The sequence below is a fragment of the Hordeum vulgare genome, chromosome 1H (genome assembly GCF_904849725.1).
Source record: "Hordeum vulgare subsp. vulgare chromosome 1H, MorexV3_pseudomolecules_assembly, whole genome shotgun sequence".
NCBI lineage: Eukaryota > Viridiplantae > Streptophyta > Magnoliopsida > Poales > Poaceae > Hordeum > Hordeum vulgare.
Genome location: NC_058518.1, coordinates 322,432,699 through 322,444,575, shown reverse-complemented (window position 1 = coordinate 322,444,575; position 11,877 = coordinate 322,432,699).

The following is an 11,877-nucleotide window of genomic DNA, read 5'->3' as shown; positions in this document are numbered from 1 at the left end:
TCTTTTTTTGAACTTATTTGAACTCCACACTTTTTGTGTGTTGAAAATGCACCATTCAAAGGCAGATCATAACAACAGTCGACATTCTTCTTCTCTCATATATGGTGGACACTTCCTCACCTGAATTTTCAACCGTCGATGATGGTCGCTATTCCTTCTTCCCCTAGCGCATAACAAATATTTAGCACAAGGAGAAGAAGGAAGAGCGACCCCACAACAACAGTCGGCATTCTTTTTCTCTCATATATAGTGGACACTCCCTCACTTGATTTCTCGACCGTCGATGATGGTTGCTACTCCTTCTTCCCCTAGTGCATAACAAATATCTAGCACAAAGAGAAGAAGGAGAAGCGACCCCCACAACAATAATTGGTATTCTGCTTCTCTCATATATGGTGGACACTCCCTCACCTGATTTTTCGACCGTCGATGATGGTCGCTACTCCTTCTTCCCCTAGTGCATAACAAATATCTAGCACAAGGAGAAGAAGGAGAAACGACCCCCACAACAACAGTCGACATTCTTCTTCTCTCATATATGGTGGACACTCCCTCATCTGATTTTTGACCATCGATGATGGTCACTACTCCTACTTCCCCTAGTGCATAACAAATATCTAGCACAAGATAAGAAGGAGAAGCGACCCCCACAACAACAATCGATATTCTTCTTCTCTCATATATGGTGGACACTCCCTCACCTGATTTTTCAACCGTCGATGATGGCCGCTATTCCTTCTTCCCCAAGTGCATAATGAATATCTAGCACAAGGAGAAGAAGGAAGAGCGACCCCCACAACAACAGTCGACATTCTTCTTCTGTCATATATGATGGACACTCCCTCACCTGATTTTTCGACTGTCGATGGTGGTCGCTACTCCTTCTTCCCCTAGTGCATAACAAATATCTAGCACAAAGAGAAGAAGGAGAAGCGACTCCCACAACAAGAGTCGGCATTCTTCTTCTCTCATATATGGTGGACACTCCCTCACCTGATTTTTCAACCGTCGATGATGGTCGCTACTTCTGCTTCCCCTAGTGCATAACAAATATCTAGAACAAAGAGAAGAAGGAGAAGCGACCCCCACAACAACAGTTAGCATTCTTCTTCTCTCATATATGGTGGACACTCCATCACCTGATTTTTCGACAATCGATGATGGTCGCTACTCCTTCTTCCCCTAGTGCATAATGAATATCTAGCACAAAGAGAAGAAGGAGAAGCGACCCCCACAACAACACTCGGCATTCTTCTTCTCTCATATATGATGGACACTCCCTCACCTGATTTTTCGACCATTGATGATGGTCGCTACTCCTTCTTCCCCTAGTGCATAACAAATAGCTAGCACAAAGAGAAGAAGGAGAAGCGACCCCCACAACAACAGTCGGCACTCTTCTTCTCTTATATATGGTGGACACTCCTTCACCTGATTTTTCGACCGTCGATGATGGTCGCTACTCCTTCTTCCCCTAGTGCATAACAAATATCTACACAAGGAGAAGAAGGAGAAGCGACCCCCACAACAACAGTCGACATTCTTATTCTCTCATATATGGTGGACACTCCCTCACCTGATTTTTCGACCGTTGATGATGGTCGCTACTCCTTCTTCCCCTAGTGCATAACAAATATCTAGCACAAGGAGAAGAAGGAGAAGCGCCCCCCACAACAACCGTTGGAATTCTTCTTCTCTCATATATGGTGGCTCGGGCATTTCATCGAACACCTCATGTGCATGAACTAGAATGGCAAGAGCATGGCATGCATTCTCACACCTGAACTCCCAAAAACAAAGGAGAGGGTGGGAAGGGGCGAGGGTTTATATAGGCAACACTTTAGTCCCGGTTTTTATCTAAAACTGGGACTAATAGCTCATCCTTTAGTCCCGGTTCGTGCCACAAACCGGGACTATTGATCCGCGGCACGCCATGTGGTTCCGCGACATGCCATGTGGCTGTCGCTGGATCGTTAGTCCCGGTTTTTGCCCCGAACCGGGACTAATGAGATGAACCGAACTAGGACCAATTCCCCGACAAACCGAACCGGGACCAATGCCTGGTATTGGTCCCGGTTTTGGTTTGAACCGGGACTAATGGTCTTTCGGCCCTCGGCCGAAAGACCCTTTTTCTACTAGTGATTGGAGGAGGACTACTCCCTTCCCCACTTCGACCGACCCAAGGAGGCCTTCCTTGGAGCGCCAAGGTTAGCCCCTCCCCTCCTCCTATATATACTAGAGGTTTAGGGATTTTGAGACACAACTTTGCCACGTGTTGCCCTCTCCTCTAGATCGTAGTTCTTCCTCTAGATCGGTTTTGTCCGGAGCTCGGGCGGGGCCCTGCAGGAATAGATCATCACCATCACGAGCGCGCCGTCGCGCTGCCGGAGAACACATCTACTTCCCCGCCCTTCTTGCTGGATCAAGAAGGCACAGATCGTCATCGAGATGTACGTGTGTGGGACGCGGAGGTGCTGTCCGTTTGACACTTGATCAGGACGGATCGTGGGACGGATCGCGAGACGGTTCGTGGGATGGTTCGTGGGACGGATCATGAAGATGTACCACTACATCAACCGCGTTTTATAACGCTTCCGCTTAGCGATATACAAGGGTATGTGGATCTAATCTCCCTCTTGTAGATGAACATCACAATGATAGGTCTTCGTGTGCGTAGGATTTTTTTTTGTTTCCCATGCAATGTTTCCCAACACCTTGCAGCACCAACAATCACTCCACTGGCGCTGACCACTGTCGTCGTTGCCCCACTAAAGAGCGGCACCATCGAGCACCCATTTGACAGGGAGTACAACCTTCGTCGCTGAGTCATTCCACCAGCGGCCACCATCCTCCTGGAACGACTTCCTCACCAGTAACCTACTCGCACGCTTTCTCCTCAAGCAGGCCTCCCCGCAAGATTCACCGAGCACCAAGCGGCGGGTCCACCCCCTGCACACGCCCCTGAAGCAGCAGACCACCGACCGTCCTCTCCAGCGAGCAATTGTGCATCCTCAACAACTTTCCTTGGACATCATTGCCTCCTGCAATTCATTTGACAGGTGAGATTTTGTTGCAATTTCTATGCCTTTTTTATTCTTATTGTGCAGCTACGCAATGCGTAGGTGTGATACAGGCCGACAGTTAGAATAAATTATCATTTTTAAGTGCTCTGATCTGATAACAGCGAAAAGACCATGAGCTAGACAGGTTTGAAAATAAAATTAGATTATTCACATTTGACACCTAAATAAGTTGCTTAGTTGAGCTTTGGAATTCATTTTAATTTATGATGAAAGAAATCTAATTAGTTTAAGTCTTTGTTTGTTTAGTTGATGCCCCAAAGTAGTACCATCTTTGTTTGTGTTTTGTGAAATATGATATGTGGATAGAACAGATGCTTCAAAGTTAACTTTTAGCAGAATAACATGTGAAATATTCCTTTTGGATGTGTTGAATTAACTTAAATGTAGCATGTTTCCTTCTTGACCAAAAGGTGCTCGAGTTCTTTGTCTAATGTGGATACTTATTTTTTTTGAATCTTGATCTAGCATACTAAAGGAGCCATGACTCTTGACAATTCCACAAAGTTGTTGGATCTTCTATTTGGTAAAAAAATCTTGGAGGGAGTTCCTATTAGCCTACCATTATTCTTCTGTTTCAAAAGCGTTTCACTGATTTCTTGCTTATATACTGAATGCAGATTTGTTTAAATTTAGTTTGCAAAAACCATTATCCAATCCATGCTCTGTCTTTTTACTATTGGCCTTGTCTCTTATGTTGATGCAAAAATCCTCCTTCATTTCGCCGCCTGTCCCGACGTGCTTCATCTAGAGTCCGTACCGACGCTCTTCCTAATCCTCCGCCTCGCTGTATCATTTGTTCTCCGAGCCATGGGCGCGCCATTAATGTACCATCAAGCCCTGCATAAACCTGAAAAAGAGGTATGCTCCAATTCATCTTCTCCTGTTGTAATCATGTTTCTCTCAACCTTGTAAACATGATCGTTATCATCCATCAAACATAGGTGATTCCCTGTAAAAGGTCCAGATTTTCCACCGGACAGTGTGTTGCTTACTATGAAAGTAGGAAGTAACCTGAGTACGTACATGTACATAGTACCAACCACCTTCCAGTGATTACACTTGGATAATACAGAATGAGTCCCAAGAAACTACATGGTTATGACCTTAAGAAAATGCTAGCAACTCATGATATGATGTTTGTTTACCTATTTGGTAGAATGACATGATTATATATACATCATATTGTCGTCTCTGCCTTCAATAATTATGACATGTATTTGAAAATGTAGTGTGCAACTCAATTTATGGTTGTTTGTAAACATCTGAATGTTATATGTTCGCATGATTTTATATTTTTGAAAATCTTACTAACTATATAATTCTATTTTTCTGCAGAACATATTTATATATTTAATATAGTTGGGAGAGTTAACATTTGGCGAAACTTCTTCAAAAGTCCTTGAGAAGATTTTTTTGGATGGTCCGTGTGAGGTTCTGTAAGAAAATTTTCCTCATTTTTCCATGTTGGCTGGTCTGTGTGACGTAATATGGATGTTTCTATTGGGTGCTATGTGTGCGATGTTAAGTTACTGCTTGGTTAATTGCTTGATCCATGTAACTAGACCGATTATACTTTTAATGCATGATGGTGTTCTTGCATGTCATGTGTATGCATGTTCTTGCATATAATTAGTGGAAGCTTGGCCTTCTTGTTCTGATGCCCTTTTTAGCGTGAATATGTAAATATCTTTCCATTGACAAGTGTATTTAGTTTGACACAGGTCTTCATTTGTTCTTAAATGCTAGTCCAATTCTTGGGTGATACTCTTGCAATATTTGTGTTCTCTATTCTAGATGGAGGCATAGGCACATAGTTTGGTTTGTCAAATTGTCACTTTGTAGTCTAGTGTATTCTTTTGTACCTCTGTCATATTATTGCTTGAGATGGAAAAGATGACTACTCTGCCAGGTCTTTGTACATATTCCATGAGTTAAACTCTAGCATGCCAACTTTAATTTGTTAATTTTGAATTCTGAAACAAGAGCTCCATTTTGAGTATCCTATCTGTTGTAGGTTTCCGAAAGGTACACAAGTCGATGGATGTTTGGAAGAGTTTCAAGCTCCTAAAGATTCGGAAGACCTACAATTATGTTGGTGGAGTGGTTATGTCATATGTTTTGTGGCACTATTTCATGTCTGTTGTGTGGCACACTTTAAAACATATATGTATTGTAGCTTTTGTGGCACAACCACCTTATATACATATGGTTGTGACATATATATGTGATTATCGAATGAAGCTTAAAGGTTTTGGATGAGGCCTAATGTTACTTTGATTGAAGTGTATGAATGAGACATATGTTACTTTGTTTGAAGTCTATAAATTGTGTGATTTGTCCTGATTGTTTGAACATACTGAATGGGTATACATAGGGATATCTAGAACAATTTGGAGTGAAATCTACGTAGTGGTAAAAATAATCCCGGGTAAACAAGCTTATGCAGACAGTAGAACTGTCGGTAATTGAAGTTTCATGTGTCCAGACTAATATGCCGGGAGAACGTAGACTGCCGACATATAAATGCGCTAGGGCATATGAACTACCTGGAATATTGTATGTGCCGAGACAAGTAATCCCCAACAGCCATTCGCGTGGCGGTTCTATCTGCGAGGAGAAACACCGTGCCGGCAGATAGCCTGCCATTTAAAGTGCTTTCTCCCGACAGTTTACATGCCATTGCATTGGTGTTGTGGTGTAGTGGGTTCTTCATGGTGGTTCTTCAAGGTTTCAATTGATTCTCAAGTGTTCTTCAAGATTCTTGTTGGAGAACCTCAAGTATTTCTTCTCTTGCATTTCAAAGTGCAATTCTTCCTCCATCATTCTTTGAGGTGGTGTTATAGCATTCTTGTTAGTGGAGGAGTCTTGAAGAGAATTGTTTCAAGAATGAGATATTTAAACCCACCAATTCTTTGATCATGGGATATTTTCAACCCATTGTTTCTTCATTGACCTTATCTTGGATTGGATTTCAGCTAAAGCTTTTCCTTAGGATTGTTGCTATTATGGTGATTATCATTGATCCAAGTTCTCAATATATCTTGTTGGTGAAAGAAGTTTTCATATCTTGTTGCTTCCAAGCATTAATTTGTTTCATTTAATGGTTGGTTGTCAACTCATTATTTGAGATGGTCTCTATAAGCCCACTACAAGGTTGTTCTTTTCGTTGTTGATTTTCTAACAACTCCATTAAATCCTTCTTTGTAGGATTCTCTTCAAGTTCAAATGTGCTGGAAGTTGTCATTTTCTAATCCGTTCTTTTCTTTCCAATGATCTATTTTTTATTCTATTGTTCTGGAGTTGTTGTGATGTTGCTCTCTTCAATCTATCATCTTGTTTTACCAAGATCATGTTCTTTCCTTGCTTGTCCATGTAACCAGAGTGTTGTGCCCCTCTAAGTTCTTCCCTTTCTTTTCAATTTAGTTGGGTTGTTGTGAATCTTGTCAAGATCTTCCCATCTTATCCAATTTTGCCCTCTTTCCTACCGAAGTGTTGCCAAAATTTTGTTTGAATTCTTGCTTGTTTATCATATCATTCTTCATCTCTGTGCAATGTCCAAGATTTGTTGGTTTCACTCGTTGGTCAACGAAGCGACTAAGTTTTACGTCTTGCTCTTTCTTCTCCTCTTACCCTCTTCATTCTGAGATCTCGGGGCGAGATCTCTTGTTAGTGTAGGAGAGTTATAACACCCCGAGACCGACGCTCCAGAAGATTCCCCTTTTATTCCACTGTCGCCATGTCATTAGATTGTTTGTCGCATTCATCGTCGCATCATGCGCATTGCATCGACCCTCCATTGCCGTCAGTTTTCAAACTTGCATCCGTTATTAGTTGTCGGTTCTCTCCGTTTTGCCATTGACAGTTTCGAGACCAACCACACACGCACGCGCCCACGACATCGTTAACATCTTGTTTTTAAAAGTGTGTATAAAATATTCTTGGATTTGATTGAAAATTGGTGTGCGGTCTTATTTTATTGTAGGTAGACCACTTGCCAAATTTCGTCACAATCGGAGTTTGTTTGATACGCGAAGGGTCAACCGTAGCGGCACAATCATCGATTTATCATCGAACGTTTGTTGGTGTTTAAAAATCTCGTGTCACGGGTTGTCACCTCCCTCTCTTCTCATCCCACAACCCCTCTACACAGCCCACTAACCCACCTAGCAAAGCCCCTTCGATCGGAGCCATCGGATTGCGATCGAACGGGTTAAATTAGGCGGAAATCCCCTAACCCTAGCCCCCATTACTATTTAAACACCTCCTGCCTAATTCGGACAGCCAGCCTCCCACCTCGATACCCATGCAAACCCTAGCAGCCGCAACCAGCTCCTCCACCCACGTCGAGCCGCCGGGGCCCGCCAGTACCGAAGCCGGCTCGCCCGGGCCTTAGCAGCTGCGAGCACGAGACGCAACTCCCTCCCCAAGACCAAGCTCCTCCCGAGTCCTCGATCCGCCCCTCGTCCCGCATCGGTCGTCAGAGCCCGACCCCACAAGAGCAGCTCAACGAAGCAGATAAGGCCCCACCCCGCCGGACCTCCTCCTCCCTCTCTCCTTTCCTTGCTGCTGCTTGCTCTCCCTCACCCCTCTCCCCTCTTTTCTACAGGACCTGAGCACTATGTCTGCCCCAATGTGCCTCGCCGCTGCCGCCGCCCGAGCCAGCGAGATCTGGCCAGATCTGGACTGGGGGAGCCCGTTTCCGGCCTCAGCATGCCCCCCATTGCCGTCTACCTCACTGGGACCGCCGTGTGTCGCCTGTCGACCTTGCTACAGCACCGCCTCTTGCTGCGAGAGGAGCACGAAGGACGAGCGCCAGCATCACCACTCGTTGGCCAGCTCGAGCCGCCCCGAGCGCTGTGTCCCAAGTCCACCAGCGCCGACCCAGCAGCTACCGCAAGTGGCCCAGCCCCGGCCTCCTCCGGAGTCGGCCAACCCAGCTCCCTTCACCAGTCTCCACCTCTCCAACCCGAGCCGGCCCAACTCTGATGGGCCCGAGATGAGCCCCATGCACACCCCTCTATCCCCCGCCATGTGCGTCCTATAGTATCCAATGCACCAGATTCGGCCCATGCATTGTTATTTTTTCGTTGTGCGATTTAGCTAATTACGGGGGATTTCAGAAAAAACCATTGATTTTGAAACGTCCATAACTTTTAAACCTTGCGTCAGATCGAAATAAGATACATATGTAAAAAGTGTAGAATGTCGTGTAGATTCATATTTTCCAATACTCATGCATATTTAAAACTGTTAACTTTGTTGTTTGCCTCGTTTTGCATGATGCGATGCTGAAATGGTTTAATTCGTAGCTAGTTAACCGTAACTCCGTTGGAGATGAGCTATATGTGTAAACCGACTAGAATGACGTGTAGAATCACATGCTTCACTTCTTGCCCTGTTTAAACAACATTTAATATTGCCGTGTACCTAAACAGGAGTGAACTAATTAATTCATATGTGGAGTTTCGTCAATATGCAACTCGTTGCATATTGAGCTTCACTTAGTGTGTAGTGTTTGATTGTTGTGAGCTGCCATGCCATGCATTGCATAATTGAAATGGACATGCATCATATTAGATTGTGCATCACATCACGCGTGTGTGTGGTGAATATCGTGTGTTGATACTTGTTTCTGGTTTGCTTCTTCTCGATAGAGTTTTGAGGCACTTCGGAATGTGAGGATCCGTTCGACTATGTTGGTTCGTCTGCTTCAATGATTGGTTCTTCTTCCAAGCAGGATCACAATCAATATTATCATTTCCCTAGATACCATTACTATCAATGCCATGCTAGTCGTCTCGTTTATTTCACTATTTGTCGCCGCCTACCACGTGTTAAATATCAGCCTCCCAACATTGCCATGAAAAACCTCTAACCTTTGCACAACCCAACAAACCACTGTTTGGCTATGTTACCGCTTGCTCAGCCTTTTGTTAGTGTTGCTAGTTGCAGGTGCAGTAGCTTCCATGTGCAAACATGGGTTCCTTGTTATATCACCACATAATTGCTATTTAGTTTAATGGACCTATATACTTGGTAAAAGCTGGAAGGATTGGCCTTCTAGCATGGTGTTTTGTTCCACCTTTGCCGCCTTAGTTTCGGCTACTGGTGTTATGTTCCATAAATGAGCGGTCCTAACATGCTTGGATTTGTTATGGGGACCCCCTAGATTTTTGTTTTGGGATAAAACTCGTCTGGCAAGGCCCAACATTGGTACTATATTTACCCAACATAATAATACTAAAAGACATAGGGCGTCATGAACCCGAGGAGTAATTCAACATAATACATCCGGGCCAGTGCTGCTGGTGCTGGTCCAAAACAGAGCAACGTGCGGGGCCAACCCACGACAATTCGGGAGATGTCTATCAGGCCACCGTACACTTCACTTATCCGTCATGTCCTGAGAATTAGATACGTGGCTCCTATCAGGATTGTCGACATGCCAGGCGGCCTTGCTGAACTAGATTCCAAGGATACTTCTCGAGGTTGAGGTTTCCCAATAGGAACCCGAGGAGATCACGGGTTTTCCCTCATCGAGGTCATTCCGGTGCAGTGTGTGGTAGTTTGTGATAGACTATTTGGAGCACCCCTGCAGGGTTAAATATTTTGGAAAGCCATGCCCGCAGTTATGTGGCTAACTTGGAAACTTTGTTTAACATCCGGTTCTAGATAACTTGAAGTAAACTTAATTGAAACTTGCCAACTGAATGCGTAACCATGACTGTCTCTTTCATGAGCTCCTTCTCCGATCGAGGAAACGGTGGGGTTATGTCTTACGTAAGTAGGTGTTCAGGATCATTCATTTGATCATAAGTAGTACACGTCCTCTATGCGTAGATCTCCCCCTCTTTTATTATTGTACTCGTAAGTTAGCCACCTCAAATAAATGCTTAGTCGCTTGCTGCAGCCTCACCACTTAACCATACCTCACCCATTAAGCATTGCTAGTCTTGATACCTTTGTAAATGAGATTGACGAGTCCCCTGTGGCTCACAAATTACTACAACCCTAGTTGTAGGTACCGGAAAAGTGATATTAAGACGTGAGTGTGATGACTGTGCTGTTTGGAGTTTTCTTCTTCTTCATCATCGATCTAGGATGGGTTCCAGGGCGGCAGCCTGGGATAGCAAGGATGGACGTCGTTCTTTTATCGTTTGTTTTTGTCCGTAGTTGGACCCTGCTCTTCTTCATAATGATACTCTATTGTTGTATTGATGTGAACAAGATGTAGCTAGTGGCGAGTGTAAGTCAATTCCATATACTCATCTCTTCAGTACATCTACTTGTAACGATATCCATTTTTGCAAAACGACAAGATGCGCTTCTATCCCTGTCAAGGCCTTCATGCAAAAATAAGGATAGGATCGCATCTTAGGCATTACAACTAAGTAGCTAATTTGCAGAAAGCTAATTTTGAGTGCAGTTGCATGATCGATCTTGTAAAAGCATGCATCAACGTGTTGCGGATATCTACATGAACAAGTTATAGATATCATCATAAGCAGGGGCTGAACGTCCCTCGTTCATTAGTCATGTCAAGTCATTTGACTTAGCTCATGTATCATCTCTCACACACAACCATCTTTGTCACACACACACACACTTGGTTAATGCGAAAACATCTGGACGTAGTCTAAACAACACCACCGAACTGTCCTTGACTATGCACACGACTATTCTAATAGTTTTACACTATGTAGAGGTTGCACGCTGTACCCTGATGACCCACAAGTGTAGGGGATCTATCATAGTCCTTTCGATAAGTAGGAGTGTCGAACCCAACGAGGAGCAGAAGGAACTAACAAGTGGTTTTCAGCAAGGTATTCTCTGCAAGCACTGGAATTATCGGTAACAGATAGTTGTGTGATAAGATAATTCGTAGCGAGTAGCAAGTAACAATAGTAACAAAGGTGCAAAAAGATGGCCCGACCCCTTTTGTAGCAAGGGACAATCCTAGATGAACTCTTACATGAGGTAATGCGCTCCCGAGGACACATGGGGATTTCTGTCAAGCTAGTTTTCATCATGTTCATATGGTTCACGTTTGCTACTTTGATAGTTTGATATGTGGGTGGACCGGTGCTTGGGTGCTGACCTTACTTGGACAAACATCCCACTTATGATTGACCCCTCTCACAAGCATCCGCAACTACGAAAGAATAATTAAGACTAAGTCTAACCATAGCATTAAACTAGTGGATCCAAATCAGCCCCTTACGAAGCAACGCATAAACTAGGGTTTAAGCTTCTGTCACTCTAGCAACCCATCATCTACTTATAACTTCCCAATTCCCTCCTCTAGGCCCAAATAATGGTGAAGTGTTATGTAGTCTACGTTCACATAACACCAGTAGAGGAAAGACAACATACAACACATCAAAATATCGAACGAATACGAAATTCACATGACTACTTATAGCAAGATTTATCCCATGTCCCCAGGAACAAAAGTGACTACTCACAAAGCATAATTATGTTCATGACGAGAGAGGTATTGAATAGCATTAAGGATTTGAACATATGATCTTCCACCGAGTAATCCAACTAGCATCAACTACAAAGAGTAATTAACACTACTAGCAACCTTACAAGTACCAATCGGAGTCGCGAGACGCAGATTGGTTACAAGAGATGAACTAGGGTTTGGAGATGAGATGGTGTTGATGAAGATGTTGATGGAGATAGTCCCCTTCGATGAGAGGAGTGTTGGTGACGACGTTGGCAAGGATTTCCCCCTCCGGGAGGGAAGTTTCCCCGGCAAGACGGCCCTGCCGGAGCTCTAGATTGGTTC